Genomic DNA, 18,709 nt, shown 5'->3' on the forward strand with positions numbered 1-18,709 from the left:
CTCCCACCCTCCCTATCCCACCCCTCTAGGTGGTCACAAAGCACTGAGCTGATCTCCCTGTGCTATGTGGCTGCTTCCCACTAGCTATTTTACATTTGGTAGCATATATAAGTCCATGCCACTCTCTCACTTCATCCCAGCTTACCCTTCCCCCTCCTCGTGTCCTCAAGTCCATTCTCTAGTAGATCTGTGTCTCTATTACTGTCCTGGCCCTAGGTTCTTTGTAACCACTTTTTTTTTTTTTATTCCATATATATGTGTTAGCGTACGGTATTTGTTTTTCTCCTTCTGACTTACTTCATTCTGTATGACAGACTCTAGGTCCATCCACCTCACTACAAATAACTCAATTTCGTTTCTTTTTATGGCTGAGTAATATTCCACTGTATATATGTGCCACATCTTCTTTATCCATTCATCTGTCGATGGACACAGGTTATTTCCATGTCCTGGCGATTGTAGATAGAGCTGCAATGAATATTGTGGTACATGACTCTTTTTGAATTATGGTTTTCTCAGGGTATATGCCCAGTAGTGGGCTTGCTGGGTCGTATGGTGCTTCTATTTTTAGTTTTTTAAGGAAACTCCATACTGTTCTCCATAGTGGCTGTATCAATTTACATTCCCACCAACAGTGCAAGAGGGTTCCCTCTTCTCCACACCCTCTCCAGGATTTATTGTTTGTAGATTTTTTGATGATGGCCATTCTGACTGGTGTGAGGTGATATCTCACTGTAGTTTTGATCTGCATTTCTCTGATGATTACTGATGTTAAGTATCTTTTCATGTGCCTCTTGGCCATTTGTATGTCTTCTTTGGAGAAATGTCTATTTAGACCTTGTGCCCATTTTTTGATTGGGTTATTTGTTTATTTGATATTGAGCTGCATGAGCTGCTTGTAAATTTTGGAGATGAATCCTTTGTCAGTTGCTTCATTTGCAAATTTTTTTTTTTTTTTTTTTTCTGGTACACGAGCCTCTCACTGTTGTGGCCTCTCCCGCTGCGGAGCACAGGCTCCAGACGTGCAGGTTCAGCGGCCATGGCTCACGGGCCTAGCCTCTCTGCGGCATGTGGGATCTTCCCAGACTGGGGCACGAACCCATGTCCCCTGCATTGGCAGGCGGACTCTCAACCACTGCGCCACCAGGGAAGCCCCGTTTGCAAATATTTTATCCCATTCTGAGGGTTGTCTATTCATCTTGTTTATGTTTCCTTTGCTGTGCAAAAGCTTTTAAGTTTCATTAGGTCCCATTTGTTTATTTTTGTTTTTATTGCCATTTCTCTAGGAGGTGCATCAAGAAGGATCTTGCTGTGATTTATGTCATAGAGTGTTCTGCCTATGTTTTCCTCTAAGAGTTTGATAGTGTCTGGCCTTACATTTAGGTCTTTAATCCATTTTGAGTTTATTTTTCTGTGTGTTGTTAGGGAATGTTCTGATTTCATTCTTTTACATGTAGCTGTCCAGTTTTCCCAGCACCACTTATTGAAGAGGCTGTCTTTTCTCCATTGTATATTCTTGCCTCCTTTATCAAAAATCAGGTGACCATATGTGTGTGAGTTTATCTCTGGGCTTTCTATCCTGTTCCATCGATCTGTATTTCTGTTTTTGTGCCAGTACCAGACTGTCTTGATTACTTTAGCTTTGTAGTATAGTCTGAAGTCCGGGAGCCTGATTCCTCCAGCTCCATTTTTCTTTCTCAAGATTGCTTTGGCTATTCATAGTCTTTTGTGTTTCCATACAAATTGTGCAAATTTTTGTTCTAGTTCTGTGAAAAATGCCATTGGTAGTTTGATAGGTATTGCATTGAATCTGTAGATTGCTTTAGGTAGTATAGTCATTTTCACAATGTTGATTCTTCCAATGCAGGAACATGGTACATCTCTCCATCTGTTTGTATCACCTTTAATTTCTTTCATCAGTGTCTTATAGTTTTCTGCATACAGGTCTTTTTTCTCCTTAGGTAGGTTTATTCCTAGGTATTTTATTCTTTTTGTTGTAATGGTAAATGGGAGTGTTTCCTTAATTTCACTTTTAGATTTTTCATCATTAGTGTATAGGAATGCAAGAGATTTCTGTGCATTAATTTTTTTATCCTGCTACTTTACAAGATTCATTGATTAGCTCTGGTAGTTTTCCGGTAGAGTCTTTAGGATTCTCTATGTATTGTATAATGTCATCTGCAAACAATGACAGCTTTACTTCTTTTCCGATTTGGATTCCTTTTATTTCTTTTTCTTCTCTGATTGCTGTGGCTAAAACTTCCAAAACAATGTTGAATAATAGTGGTGAGAGTGTGCAACCTTGTCTTGTTCCTGATCTTAGTGGAAATGGTTTCTGTTTTTCACCATCGAGAACCATGTTGGCTGTGGGTTTGTCATATATGGCCTTTATTATGTTGAGATAAGTTCCCTCTGTGCCTACTTTCTGGCGGGTTTTTATCACAAACGGGTGTTAAATTTTGTCAAAAGCTTTTTCTGCATCTATTGAGATGATCATATGATTTTTATTCTTCAATTTGTTAATATGGTGTATCACATTGATTCATTTGCGTATATTTAAGAATCCTTGCATTCCAGGGATAAACCCCACTTGATCATGGTGTATGCTCCTTTTAATGCGCTGTTGGATTCTGTTTGCTAGTATTTTGTTGAGGATTTTTGCATCTATGTTCATCAGTGATATTAGCCTGTAGTTTTCTTTCTTTGTGACATCTTTGTCTGGTTTTGGTATCAGGGTGATGGTGGCCTTTGGGATTTTGACTCTTGAACTGAGACTGATACAAGGAACTGGCCTATTCCAGTGATCAGTGATAACACTTTGAAAAGATGATCCATTGGTTCTTGTTACTGAGGTCCCCAGACTGCTCTGGCCCCTGTCCTCACTGCATATTTGCTGACTTGAATTTGCAAGTCACCCCAACAACACTCTTTCTTTTCTTTTTTCTTTCTTTCTTTCTTGCTTGCTTAAATTAACTTCTCTTTCTTTCTTTTTTTTTTTTTTTTTTGCCTCTAGCCTGCAAACAAAGACCCCTACTCACTGAGCTATGCCTCTCAGCCTGTAAGATCTTTCTCTTTGGAATATCTGTCCCCAAGGCCAATCTTCTCCATTTACTCTGCTCTCCTCACAATCTCTAATTGACACCTGGTGAGTGTCCGAAGGACTGCAAAGTGGAGATTCTTCAAGAGAATATAGTAAGGAGAGGAAGTGAGATGAATAAGAATTTTAGTTACAAATATTTAGTATTTTAGATGTCAGATTCCTTTTTTTCTAAGATTGGAGGTACTTCCTTACACATCTGAACCACTGATATACCAAAATTGGATCCTACTTCATCAGCAATTCAAATAAAGATGTTCATTATCAACCATCAGCAATTCAAATAAGCACCTGGCACCCCTCCAGAGAACTCTGCACATCCTACTGTTCTCAGGAATGGCTCCTGCTTATTTCTCTCTAGCAAATTGTGTAAAAGGAGGCTTAGGTGGAAGACTTCCTTCAGGGATTTCCTGGAAACCACCTTGGTGAGAGCCAACTGTACCCCTCAAAGCCTTCTTTTTTCCCACCCTTTGTCCTATACTTTCTTGTCCTTCAAAGTCTTCCAGCTCCAATTCCATATTATTAACTTTTCTTAACATCAAGACTTCTGATTTAGGGTACAGAGGGCTCTTGGAGTCTTTTTTTCCAGAGACGTTGTTTTCCATTAATTTCTAAGTTCACTTCTTTTTCTTTGTCTTCTTCATCAACCTCTTTGACATTCCAGTATGTTTTCCAATGATGTTGGAACATAGTAAAACTTCTCTATCATATTGAAAATAAAGAATATATAAGTCCTCATTGCAAATCTTAAAGAAATGTTCTTTAAACTGTTGATCAAAATTCATTTGTAGGTTATAAAATCAATTTAGTAGATTGTGTCCAAGATTTTTTTAAAATAAAATTGTATAGAATAAAGTAGAACTGAACAGAAAATATCACAGTACTTCACTCATAATAATACTTTTTTAAATGAAAGTTTTATTTCCACAATGCATAATTCATAGTGTGGTCTCTTTGTACTAGGTCAGGACCCAACTGGGATGTCTGATTGACACTATCTCCTCTCCTCTTCCACTCTTTGGGAAGACTAGCATCTCTGCCACAACCTCCACCTTACCTTGAAGCCTATTGAAGGACGCAGTATGTCACTTACAAGATGGTATAAATAGTGTGGTCTCTTTGTACTAGGTCAGGACCCAAATGGGATGTCTGATTGACACTATCTCCTCTCCTCTTCCACTCTTTGAGAAGACTAGCATCTCTGCCACAACCTCCACCTTACCTTGAAGCCTATTGAAGGACGCAGTATGTCACTTACAAGATGGTATAACATTATGAGCTTTGTCCTCCAAGCTCAGTAAAAAATTTGCCAATATAGGGGATGAGGGGATTTGGGATATCCTCTTTCAAGACAAAAATCTGGTTAGCAGAGGTATAATCTTGCTGCCTAATCCCATTTTCATGTCAGAAGCTGAATCTCACAGTGTTATCATGTTCTTACTCTGCATTCTTTCTTTGAAGTTCCTAATTTCTCAAACATACTCTTTCACCCACATTTGGATATCCAGGCTCAATGGAGTGAAGGTTAAGTACCCAGGAAGGCAAAAGAGAAAAACACATTCATTTAAGAACTATTATTAGGTTATACATATAAATGCTTTATGCAGTACCAAGCTCATAATAAGTGTTACCATACATCTCTGAATGACAGTTTTGACTTGATGGCCTCTAAGTTCCTATATAACACAAGATTCTCTCATTCTAAGAACATCGGTACCATTTCCTCTTTGAACACCCCCACCTAACACCCTCTCCACCTTCCCAAGGGCCAAGTGCCCTTCTGGTGTTTCTATTGAGGTTTCTTTCTTTGGTCAATGTCCCATCTACTGCTCTTTGAGAAAATTGTTCTAAATAACTTTCCCTCTGTGCATTGATATCTGCTTCCAAAGGCCCCAGCAGCTAATGGGATAAACTCATCTATGCTAACCTCACGTCAGTTTTCCTGCTTTAGTGATTCCCCTTAGCTATTCTTCACTCTCTTTCCCTAACCCTTACCCAATCCTCAGTCTCCCTAAGTTCATTAGGAAACCTTTCCTCCTACTTCATTGAGGTTCCTCCGTTCTAACTCAAATCATTGAAATAGCCAAGGTCCTTCTTGCTACTTCTGCCCCTCTTTCTCCTAAAGGCTGAGCCCTCTACCTAGACTCAAAGTCTCCTGCCACCACTCTCCTCTGTATGCTCATTTTCTTCCTCTCTAGTCATTTCTTTCTCTGTAGACATACTAATAATGACTTTCTAGAAAATTATCCTCTACAACTACCCTTTCTTTCCTCCACTTCCAAATTTCTTGGCATTCTGCATTTTCTGTTTTCTTCTCTATCAATTCCTTCTCAATTTGTCTATTTTTTAAAAATTTAAATAAAAATTATATATTTTAAGGTGTACAACATGACGATTTGTTACACATAGACATAGCGAAATTATTACTACAGTCAAGCTAATTAACGTTTCCTCACATAGTTACTGTTTGTTTTTTTTTAAATGAGAACACTTGAACTCTACTCTAGTAACAAATTTCCAGTATTCAGTACAGAATTATTAACTATAGTTATCATGCAATGCATTAGAGCTCTAGACTTATTAATCCTACATAACCTCAACTTTGTATCCTTTGGCCAACATCTCCCCACTTCCCCCACCGCCCATACCTGGTAACCACTGTTGTACTCTTTTCTTCTGTGTATTCCACTGCTGTAGATTCCACATATAAGTGAGATCATTCAGCTTTTTTCTGTCTGTGTTTGGCTTATTTCACTTAGCATCATATCCTTCAGGTTTATGCATGTTGTAAATGGCAGAATCTCCTTTTTAAAGGCTGAATAATATTCCATCGTATGTAAGTATGTATATATATATATATGTATGTATGTATAACACAATTTCTTTATCCATTCTTCTGTCACTAGACACTTAGGTTGTTTTCATTTCTTAGCTATTGTGAATAATGCTGCAATGAAAATGAGAGTGTAGGTATTTCTTTGAGGTATTGATTTCATTCCTTTTGGGCATATACCCAGAAATCGGGTTGTTAGATAATATAGTAGTTCGTTTTTTGAGGGAATTCCATACTATTTTCCATTTATATTATAACCCACTGAGATATGAACACTGTATACTGAAAGGTCTTGTATGACTTTTTTTTTTTTTGCAGTACGCGGGCCTCTCACTGTTGTGGCCTCTCCCGTTGCGGAGCACAGGCTCTGGACACGCAGGCTCAGCGGCCATGGCTCACGGGCCTAGCCGCTCCACGGCATGTGGGATCTTCCCAGACCAGGGCACGAACCCGTGTCCCCTGCATTGGCAGGCGGACTCTCAACCACTGCGCCACCAGGGAAGCCCTCAAATGACTTTTCAGTTGCTGATCTTTTCAGTTCTCATTCTACCTGATCTCTTTATAGCATTTGATGCTGTTGACCGCTCTTTCTTGAAACTTCTTTCTTCCCTAACATGTTAATTAACACTTATTCATTCAGTGAATTTATTGAGTACCTACTACATGCCAGGCACTGTTCCAAAGCTGGGATAGATATCAGTGAAACAAACCAACAGCAAAAACCTCTGCCCTCATGGAACTTACTTCTTAGTAGTGGTGGAAATTTTGGCTTCCTGGCTTGTATAAGACTTCTCCAAGTTCTTTCAGAGTTCTTCAGACTTTTTTTCAGCTTCACATTCTCTGTTCCTTCTTTACATGGTTATGCTCTCCCATGGTTCCTCCCATGGACCTCTTCTCTTAATGCTTTGTCTGCTCTCCCAGTGTGATTTTGCCTCATCTCATAACTTCAATTTCCACCTACATAACATTAACAATCATGTTAATATCTCTGTCTTTATCATCAGGTCAAACTTCTAACTACATTGGAAATGTCTACTGGTATGTCCTACATGATCCTCAAATTCTAGTATATAAAATAAGATTAATAATCCTTCCTCCCAAAACATTTTCACTCCCCTGAACTGGTTAGTAGCAACACCATCTACATGGACCCATTAATTAAAAGTTTCAAGTCAGCTTTAATTTCTTTTCAATCAAAAATTTCCATCAATTTCATTTACTGAGGGTCATTCTCTATCTTTACTTTCAGTATCTGGATGTTGGGTCTCAAATCTTGCCAGTTGTTCTATTGTAACAGCTTTCTAACTGGCCTCCTTGTCACTCTAATGTCCGATTTTCACACTGAAATCAGAGTCCTGTTGAGACAGAAATCTGATCATGACATCCTTTGGCTTAAAAATGGCTAATGGCTCCTCACTTCCTATAGGATAAAATCCAAACTCCTCACAGAATACTTAAGGTCTTTCAGAATCTGTATAAACCTTGTTTCCCACCAAGATGCCCCACCCTTCTACTGGAGCCACACCAAATTTCTGGCTCTCACATCAGCCAGTTTTGGTGCATGTCACTCTCTCTGACTGAGAAAGGAGAAGATAAATGATCATCACCGAACGTCCACTATGTGCCAGGCATTGTGCTATCTACTTCCTCCTCCTGTACTCCTAGAAATTTGTTATTTTTCCAATTTTGAAAATGAGAAAATGCATGCTTAGAAAAATTTTAAAACCTTGCTCAAGTTCATGGAATGTTTAAGAGCTAGAACCAGGATTCAAACTCTAGTCCTTGATTCTAAAGCCCAAGTACTTTTCACAAAATCAGGCTGTGCTCTGGAACTCACCCTGTCTCTGTCCTTCAAAATCCGGTCTAAAATGCTATCTCCTGGGATTTCCCTGGCGGTCTGGTGGTTAAGATTTGGTGCTTTCATTGCTGGCTTCTCTCCCTGGTCAGGGAACTGAGATCCCGCAAGCCGCGTGGCAAGACCAAAAAAACAAAAGCTACCTCCTCCGTGAAAATTTTTCTGACTCCCAGGCAGAGTTAGTCATTCCCTCCTCTGAGTTCGGGTGCCAGAGTGTACACCTCTCTGTGGCAGTTCTCGTGACACTGTATTGTAATTATGTAAGCATCTGCCTTCCCCTCAGCCTGTGGGAAAAAGGCCACATCCAGTTCAGCAGGGAGGCCAGCTGGGGAGGCGGAAACAGCAACTTGCCAAAGGAGTTGAATCCCGTTTCTGTTATTTATTAACCATGCAACTTTGGCCAATTTAATACACCTCTCAGAATTTCTTCACCTGCCCAGTGGTGATCATAATACTGTAGGCAAGGTTTCTGGAACATAGTGGGCTCTCAGTAAATGTTGGAAAAAAAAACTTGTAAGAATATTTGTAGTCCTTTCAAGACATAAATTCGCATTTCATGGGATCTTCCACAGAACTTTAAAACTGGGGTTTGGGGTATTTGTGGGAGACTGGAGGGAAAGGTGGTTTTGGGGGGGCAGAGCATACCGTTTTCCCCTCACATTCCCACCCACATATTTTGGTATCCCCAGTGCTTACTTTAGTGGGATAGGCCTGACCTCTTGTGGAAACTACTTATTCTTGGATCTGTTTAGCACCTCTTCATGAGAGCCAGAAGCCAGCCCTGTGCTAAGCAGGTGTTGAGAACATACCCACTGATTGACTAATTTGTTAATCGAAAACTCTTAGCTTTATAAAGAAAAAATAATGTGTCTTTTATTGTACATTCGCGGAAAACACTCAGTAATAGACTTTGTTTAACAAAATGTCTTTAAAAAAATGTATCCCCTAAATCTCTTCCATAAAACTAATTATTGTGTTTTAATATTTATGGGAATCTTTCTAAGTAGATTGGAAAGGATTTTGCAAACAGATTTATAACCTATATAGTGTGTTCAAGTCAATTAAAGTAAAATTCAATGAAAATGCAACCACCTCCGAAGTAGGGTGCAGCAGATGTTTAACAGCTCACAGTGACACCTCACAGCAGTGTAAGTTAAGCAGCAGTTGATGAATGAAAATGAAGAATTCCATTTTCTATTTAAGCTACAGGAGCAACAGAGAGAAGCAGAATGTAATTATCCAAATTAGAAATTTTCTGTGACACTGAGGTCACCAGCTCTGCTATTCACAGAAGGGCCAAGGGATATTTATCGATCACATGCAGCGAAGAACACTGCTTTACGTCTCTGCTGATGGACAGCCCCCTCAGGCACATGGTCTCCAAACACTCCAGCGATGAAAATTCATGACAAAGATGGGGAGGTGCTTCAAGACTTCAAAAAGGCAATCCCTCACTCCTGATTCTCTTACCCTTGGGCTCAAAATAGGGCTTGACCACCAGCTTGTCTACTGAGTGACACAAGCAGAATACGATATTAGTGATGAAGCCATCGTGTATCTTTTTATCCAGTGCAGTAGGGATGTTACTGCTGTTCAACTCGATCCTGAGTCTGGGTGCAGTGGAAACATTCTGACCTCTTCATGCTGTGATTTTCACGTCCCCTGCTGCTGAAGACTAAGGGATACTGAGGTGGGTCAGGATTTCATCTAGATGTAGAGCTGTGATTTGAAGAGAGTGACTACACAGTATCAAAGCAACCTTACAAAGAGTAAAAAATATCAACCATGATACTGAAACATGCCTGACCAGAGAACTGAATATGTTTTCCTTTCTTCTAGTCGTGGGTTTGTTCTGCCTCCACAAGCTAGCTTAATCGTCCTGCACGTACCAACCATACGCCAATATAATAATATTGCATTTAATTTAAACACTGGATGAAATAAGTTTCCAGATAGAAATGAAAAAGAACAGCCTCTTGACTTCAGTTTATGTGGAACTGAATGATAATTTGACTCAGTTTTGCCTTAATCTGATAGAATTCTAAAATTAGAAACAAGCAGAAACATGTTAATGGATTTGTTGCTGGGTCAAATTTCTATATCAACTAGCCATCGTAATGTTATTATTTAATTCATTCATTTTGGTAATGGCTGCTTGCAAACAACTTACTGATACATATAGAATTCACAATTACTCTGTCCCTACGTGCTGCAGAAAGGACATCTCCATGGTCTGAAGGAGAGGGAGCCAGCAGTTTCTGTTTTACCTCTAAATCACAGTCTATTTAGATGTTGTTATAACAATTTTATCTAATAAGAAATATAAAAAAGGCTGCTTAGGTATTATCCTATGACCTCACCTCTAGCCTATGGATTGCGGGGATTAAATACTGAGATGTTTTCCACCTGTGTAAGAAAGATGGCAGTCCTCCAAGAGGTTTATATGCACCTGATTTTCTGAGGATTAAGCAATACAAATCAACGTGTTTATTACATACTCACTGTGTGCACAAAACTGTGCTGAGTACTAGGCAGATATAAGAGGAACACAGTGATCTCTTGAATCTTTACAATATCTCAGGGATCTAAGGAGATAAGAAGGAAAACTAAGAAACAAGGGTCACACAGAATATGTATGGTAGAACCAGAAATCATGTTAGAACTTCTTTTAGTCTGGGGCTGCCCCTCAGAAGCAGAGTTTTGAATTAGCTCTTAAAGATCTCAAAGGGTTTTCAAGAACAGGCATAAAGAATAATAGGCTAGTGGGAAGCAGCCGCATAGCACAGGGAGATCAGCTCGGTGCTTTGTCACCACCTAGACAGGTGGGATAGGGAGGGTGGGAGGGAGGGAGACGCAAGAGGGAAGAGATACAGGGACATATGTATATGCATAGCTGATTCACTTTGTTATAAAGCAGAAACTAACACACCATTGTAAAGCAATTATACTCCAATAAAGATGTTAAAAAAGAAAACAAAAGAATAATGGAACCATGAAAGTCACCTTCAAGACAGCAAAGGAAGAATCATTCCTGGTCACACAAAGGGGAGACTAAATTTGGAGGCCAAGGGGGAGGCTGTCATTTGTCTCCATACTGAGATTTCTTGTGTCAGCTGACAAACTTGATTCCATCAACAGCCTCCCGCTTCTGTAACTGCCAATCCTCTCCCTAACCACTGGGTCTTTCTCAGCACAGAATCTGATCCACTCCTGAAGTCTAAACTGATCCTATAAACAAGCAAAATCTTACCTGAAGCCTGAGCAGCCTCTACCTATTTCTGTATCTCTCAATCTTTCTCCTACCCTTCACGGCCAGCCTCAGAGAAGGAATTGTCTGCATTGATTGCCCCTGCTGGTTTATCTAAGTCTTGCCTCAGGCACTAGCAACCTGGCATCAAGCTACTGAGATTGTCCTTTCAAGACCACTAATAACCACTTTCCTGTCGTTCAGCTCAGTGCTGCAATAATCCTGGGGACGGTGTCCTCATCTTGAATGTCTCTCTTACCACTGCCCCCATGACACCGCCCCTTCTAATCTTCTCCTCCATCTCAGACCACCTATTTGTGGTTCGCTTCACAGGCTCCTCTTCTTCACCCACCTCTTCAATATCATTCTTTCCCCAGACTCTCTTCTTGGTCCTGTCGCTTTGTCAGTCTTCCAGAGCACCATGGAAAACGGAAATTATCTGGAACTCTGAGACAGTCACGTGGGTTGGAACACTGATTCTTTCACTTATTAGCTACGTGGTCTTGACCTCTCTGACCCTCGGTTTCCTTGTCCTCCGTAAAATGGAGCTAATCATGCATAACTCACCGAGTACTTGTAAGAAATAAATGTGAAACCATAAGTAATGAGAGAATCTCAGATCTGCCACATGGTATGTGCTCATTAAATGTTCATCCTCCATCTACCACCTCTGAACCAATAATGTCTTACTTTACGTCTCCAGCTCAGACCCTCTCTCAGTGAAGGTATGTACCCCATCGGGGCCTACAAGTCACCTTAGATCCTATCTTCTACCTCACTCCTAGGTGGGGTCGCATTACCCTGAAAGGTCTTGAATCAATTATCCTCTCATTTCCCCACTACGACTCCAGCCTCACTCTGGAGCATCTTCATCCTCTATCTGGACTCCTGCAGTAGTCTTCCAGCTGGGCTCCCTCCCCTCATCCCCACCACTACCCCGCAACTCCATCTCCCTCCATAGCTACCATCGGGAGCATCTTCCCTACTAGAAAGCCTTCGCTGGCTCCCCATGGCCTAGAGAACAAAGCTCACATCTTTGCAAGACGTACTGCAAAGCCTCGGAGTGTTCATCTTACTAAAACTTTCACCTTTATCTCCAGCTCCTTTCCACAGATATCCTGCCCTCCATTCTTAAGGATCTACTAGTAGGTTTCCTAACATGAACTCTCCTTACATTCTCTCTGCCGTTTACACACCAATCCCCCTGTTGGATGTACTCCATTCCCTCTTGTTCATCCTTCGAACCTCAGCTTAGTTATCACCTTCTCTATGGAAGAATTATTCCCTAATATTTCCCATACTTCCACCCTTTTTTCATTGTTCAACTCAACAATGTTTATTGCTTTATTCAATGAATACTTTTTGGACACTGAATTAGTTACCTATCACTCTATAGCAAATTACTCCCAAATTTAGTGGTCTAAACAGCAACATTTATTAAACGATATTTCCTGTGGGTCAGGAGTTTGCACACAGCTTAACTGGGTTCTCTGACTCAGTCAGGGTCTCTCACAAGGCTTCAGTTAAAGTGTCATCTAGTGCTGCAGTCATTTTTTTTTAAACGTATTTATTGGAGTGTAACTGCTTTACATTGTTGTGTTAGTTTCTGCTGTATAACAATCAGCTATATGTATACATATATCCCCATATTCCCTCCCTCTTGCATCTCCCTCCCACCCTCCCTATCCCACCCATATTAGGGAAGTTTTCAACTATAATCTCCTCAAATATTTTCTCAGTCCCTTTCTTTTTCTCTTCTTCTTCTGGGACCCTTATAATTCAAATGTTGGTGCATTTAATGTTGTCCCAGAGGTCTCTGAGACTGTCCTCAATTCTTTTCATTCTTTTTTCTTTATTCTGCTCTGTGGTAGTTATTTCCACTATTTTATCTTCCAGGTCACTTATCCGTTCTTCTGCCGCAGTTATTCTGCTATTGATTCCTTCTAGAGTATTTTTAATTTCATTTATTGTGTTGTTCATCATTGTTTGTTTGCTCTTTAGTTTTTCTAGGTCCTTGTTAAACGTTTCTTGTATTTTCTCCATTGTATTTCCAAGATTTTGGCTCATCTTTACTATCATTATTCTGAATTCTTTTTCAGGTACACTGCCTATTTCCTCTTCATTTGTTTGGTCTGGTTTGTTTTTACCTTACTCCTTCATCTGCTGTGTGTTTCTCTGTCTTTTCATTTTGCTTAACTTACTGTGTTTGGGGTCTCCTTTTCACAGGCTGCAGGTTTGTAATTCCCATTGTTTTTGGTGTCTGCCCCCAGTGGGTAAGGTTGGTTCAGTGGCTTGTGTAGGCTTCCTGGTGGAGGGAACTGGTACCTGTCTTCTGGTGGATGAGGCTGGATCTTGTCTTTCTGGTGGGCAGGACCGTGTCCAGTGGTGTGTTTGGGGTGTCTGTGAACTCTCTGCTAATGGGTGGGATTGTGTTTTGCTAGTTGTTTGGCATGGGGTGTCCAGCACTGGAGCTTGCTGGTCATTGAGTGGAGCTGGGTTTTAGTGTTGAGATGGAGATCTCTGGGAGAGCTCTTGCTGATTGATATTACATGGGACCGGGAAGTGTCTGGTGGTCCAATGTCCTGAACTTGGCTTTCCCACCTCAGAGGCTCAGGCCTGACACCCGGCCGGAGCACGAAGACCCTGTCAGCCACATGGCTTCCAACATGGGTCCTTCTGGCTGGTGTGGCTTGTGCCAAAAGGAGACCAAGTTTGGTTCAGAAGCAAAGGAAAGCTTTATTCTCAGATTAAAGAATGGAGAGGTGTGAGCTCAAGGTCTAGAGCACACGCTCTCCCTACAGGTGGTCTGCAGTCATTTTAAGATTCAACTGGTGAAGAATTAGCTTTCAAGCTCCCTCATGATAGCAGGATTGGGTTCCTGGAGAGCTATTGGACCAAGAGCCTCAGTTTCTTGCTGGCTGTTGGTCTAAGTTTACCCTTAGTTCCTTGCCTCTCCATATGCCACACCACAGTATGGCAGCCTACTCCATCAGAAAAAAAGCAAGTGAGAGAAAGAGAGAGAGGGAAGTTACAGTCTTCTATAGCCTGATCTCGGAAGTGACATCCTCATCACATTTACCATAAATTGTTCATTAGAAGCAGGCCACTAGCTCTAGCCCACATTCAAGGAAAGGGAATTGCACAAGGGCATGAATCCAGGAGTGGGAATCATTGGGAGCCATCTATGAGAGGCACTAATTACTGGACTAGGTTTCTCCTGCCATTAAGGAACACCCAGTCTGATAAGGGAGGGAGATGTGGGTCCAAATAGTTGCAGCAGTCTGGAAAGTGCTGTGATAGAGTAGTACATAAGTGCATCACTTAGAAAGGTGCTTGGCTGCAATTTATAGCAAGTCCAATTACAGTGGCTTAAACATACAGGATTTTAGTTTTCTCACCTTATATGAAATCCAGAGGCAGATTATTACTGCCATTGGTTCAGTGACCCTCAACAGAGAGGTTGAGATCATTGTAATTTTCTCCATCGTTAATTCATGCTTTTCTTGCTTCTGCATGACTCCATAATGGCTACTGCACCTCCAGGTATCATGTCTAGTGTTAAGGCAAGAAGAAAGGGATGGGGTATTAGGCTTTCTCCTCCTAGAGCTTTGTGTTTGTATTTGGGAAGGATGCTCTCCTCAGAAGATTTTCCCTTGGAGGCAATGAAGTGTCAATTAAGAACATGGATTTTGGAGTCAGACTTACCAGGTTCAAACCCCACCTCAGCCGTTTATAAGTTGTTTGACTTTGTTCATGTTACCTAACTGATCTGTATCTGACTTTTCTCATCTATAAAATGGCTTTACGAATTTACTTCATAGGATTATTGTGTGGATTAAAGCTTTAAACTTGTATAAAGATCTTAGCACCTGCGTACACTTCATGTATCTTGTCGTATTATTAATTTTGTACCTTTATCCATTAGCCAGAACTAGGTCACATGCCTACCCTTAGAAGGGTCACTGACTAACAGGAATGAGATTATACGGCTGTTTTTGACCAGTGATTCATACCCTAGGGCTGGACAGGAACCTACGTACCTACGATCAAGGAATCCCACCTGCCAGCTGAACAAATTGGGCAGTATTACCAGAGAGCAAGGTGGCAGAAGGTAAAAAGGCTGTTGAGAAGGCACAGGTGTCTTGGAAACTGTGGTAGGCAGAATAATATTTCCCCCAAAGTATCGATGTGCAAGTCCCTGAAACCTGTGCGCATATCACCTTATATGGTAAAAGAGACTTTACAGATGTGATTGAATTAAGGATTTTGAAATGGGAAGATTTTCCTCGATTATTGGGATGGGCCTCATGGAAAAACAAAGGTTCTTATAAATGAAAGAGAGAAGCAGGAGAGGCAGAGGCAAAGGATGAGGTGTGAAGCCAGAAGTAGATGCCACAGTGATGTGATTGCTGTCTTTGAAGATGAGAGGCCAAGGAATGTGGGCAGCCTCTAGAAGCTGGAAAAAAACAGGGAAACAGACCCTCCCCTGGAGCCTCCAGAAGAAATACACCTCTGCCAACAATGTGATTTTAGCTTAGTGATACTCACTTTGGATTTCTGAACTTCAGAACTATAAGAAAATTAATTTGTGTTGTGTTAGTCACTGAGTTTGTAGTAATTTATTATAGCAGCAATAGAAAAACTAGTAGAGAACAGGAAGGTGGAACCCCAACTCTCTCTCTTTTCTACTTGCATCCTAGGCTCTTCACCATAGCACTGTCCCATCCCTCTCACAAGACCAGGAAGTCTTTAAGGGCAAGAATGGTCTTGTTTCTTCCTGTATCCTCAAGGCCAAACACATTTTATGACACATAGTAGCTGACACTTAATTGAATGTTTTCAAACAAATAAATGGATGAATCATTAAAGAAGTCTCTCACCCACTAACAATTTGTTAAGGATTATAATAAAGGAGATAAATTAAAATCAACTTCTAAACTCAATCAGCAAAGGTAACTGGATCCACAGCAATACAGAATACATGGGACAGGATTTTAGGACACCGGAAAAGAAACATGAAGCGTCCTAACACTACATGGTGTGGTGTGTGTGTGTTTGGGTGTGTAAACTGCTAACACCTTCCTTCCTATGGTGGGATAAAATTACAGGCAAATAGAGAGTGAGAGGGAGACAATACCAAAAGCCAAGAAGGAAAGGGAAAATAGACTCTTCAGATCTCAAATAACATTTTACCACAGTAATTAAAATAAGAAGCATTCCAATTAGGTAAGTTTCCCCAAACTGAACCCATATGTAAGAATTTAAACTATTGAATATGTTACCAATATTGCTGCTAGGTTACAATATAGGTGGTTTTATGAATTGATAGCTTAGTATATTAATCACTCCCAACTGGAAGCGACCATTTCTTCCATGAAAATCACAAAATGGAAAGTTTGTTTACTTCAGCCGCCAGGCTGCTTAAAAACTACTGGTTTTCTACCAACTGATGCTCCAGCAGATCTTCAACCTCTTCAACACGGAGGACAGCCGTGCTGCCTGGAACAACACCCTCCTCCATAAACTTCCCTCTAGCCTTGATCTGAGGCTGCACCGACTTGAGCAGATGAAAAAAGACAATCTGGATTGCTGCCGTTTGGGACTTGCTGCCTGGGAGTATTTCTGCAGAATCCATCTCTACCTGAAGGAAAAGGAATACAGCCCCTGTGCCTGGGAGGTTGTCAGAGTGGAAATTGAAAGGTGCCTTTCCCTCATGTAAGAATCCTCGAAGAAATGTCCACAAATAAAGAATATATTTTTTTCACATCTTTATTGGAGTATAATTGCTTTACAATGGTGTCTTAGTTTCTGCTGTATAACAAAGTGAATCAGCTATACATATACATATATCCCCATATCTCCTCCCCCTTGCGTCTCCCTCCCACCCTCCCTATCCCACCCCTCTAGGTGGTGACAAAGCACCGAGCTGATCTCCCTGGGCTATGCGGCTGCTTCCCACTAGCTACTTATTTTACATTTGGTAGTGTATATGTGTCCATGCCACTGTCTCTCTTTATCCCAGCTTACCCTTCCCCTCCCCGTGTCCTCAAGTCCATTCTCTACCTCTGTGTCTTTATTCCTGTCCTGCCCCTAGGTTTTTAAGAACATTTTTTTTTTTTAGATTCCACATATATGTGATAACATATGGTAATTTTTTTTCTCTTTCTGACTTACTTCACTCTGTATGACAGACTCTAGGTCCATCCATCTCACTACAAATAACTCAATTTCGTTTCTTTTTATGGCTGATTAATATTCCATTGTATATATGTGCCACATATTCTTTATCCATTCATCTGTCGATAGACACTGAAGTTGGTTCCGTGTCCTGGCTATTGTAGATAGAGCTGCAATGAACATTGTGGTACATGACTCTTTTTGAATTATGGTTTACTTAGGGTATATGCCCAGTAGTGGGATTGCTGGATCATATGGTGGTTCTATTTTTAGTTTTTTAAGGAACCTCCATGCTGTTCTCCATAGTGGAGTATTAAAATAATATTTTTTATACTCATGGGAGGAAAAAAATACTGGTTTTCTTAAACTGTTACTAATAGGAATTTTAGACAAGAACTGTAACACTTTCAGCTACCAAACCTGGGATATCAAAGTTACTTCCCACCTGTTGTGCATTTAATTCATTTATTTAACTCAAGCCACTTTAAATTCAGTTGAAAATCAGGAATAGTTACACTTAGCTGAAGAAAAAACAACACCTCTAATTATTTATAAAGGTCATGTTCATAGTCTTATATTGCTTCTTATACTTTTCTTTCTCTAATTTTATTACTCAAAAAGAGGAGGTATTTGGTTAACCAATTTAAGTTTGGTGGTGGTGGAATTGGGGAAAAGATTTTATGAAAGCTAGAAACCTTTTTATTTATGAAAGACAAAGTTGATTTCTGAGCCCAGACATTGAGGAAATCAGCTTGGTTTTATTCCTGCTTTCCCATCGGAGTGCATCCCACATTTGGGTACGGATTATAGATTTGTCACAAAGGAAGATCCCTTCTCATTCCACTTGGGAAATGCTTCCTGTAGGACTAGAGATTTCTGAATAATGGGAAGTGGAGTAGTCAGTATATTTGTATCCCAAGGTAAAGCCTGGGCCCTGAAATCTGATACAAATCTAGATTTGCCACTTACTGATGACCCCCACTGCGTCTCAGTTTCCTTCTCTGTAAAGTGGGACAATGATAATAATAATAAAACATGTATCATAGCGTTGTTGTGGGTTTGTAATTTATTGATTCATATAAAATGCTTAAATAGACCCTGATTTACAGAAGGGCTATAGTAAGTGTTAGCCCTTATTATAACCTGTGGCAATTCTGAATGACCTAGTGATTACTCACAGAAGTTCTCTATAATTTACTTAAACAAATCATGGAATGTTTGAGGTGGATAAAAGTCTTAAAACCCCCCTGGTCCAATCCCTTCAAGGCCTCTCGACAATCCATCTTTTTCACACAGTACTCAGAGTGATCTTTCTAAAATGCCGACGTGATCAAAGACTCACCCTCCCCAATGTAAAGACCAAATTGTTTTACCTGGTTTAATGCTCTAGCTGCTCCCCTCCCCACATCACTCATCGACGATTCCAGTCTGTTTTGCCAAGATCTCCTCTACCTTGGGCCTTCTCAGGAGCTGTTGACTTGCCTCAAACACCCTTCTAGT

The 18,709-nt window shown here is 40.5% G+C and overlaps 1 long non-coding RNA gene across 1 annotated transcript in view; it reads left to right on the forward strand.

Annotated features, from left to right (window-relative positions):
- LOC309826994 overlaps positions 1-16,562 on the forward strand; it is a 56,845-nt gene extending 40,283 nt beyond the window's left edge. Inside the window, exon 3 of the long non-coding RNA XR_014297160.1 lies at positions 16,494-16,562. This is a non-coding gene — a long non-coding RNA (uncharacterized lncRNA). The remainder of the gene's footprint in view (positions 1-16,493) is intronic.
- Positions 16,563-18,709: the final 2,147 nt, after the last annotated feature.

The sequence above is a fragment of the Grampus griseus genome, assembly GCF_964374135.1.
Source record: "Grampus griseus genome assembly, chromosome: 9".
Classification (NCBI taxonomy): domain Eukaryota; kingdom Metazoa; phylum Chordata; class Mammalia; order Artiodactyla; family Delphinidae; genus Grampus; species Grampus griseus.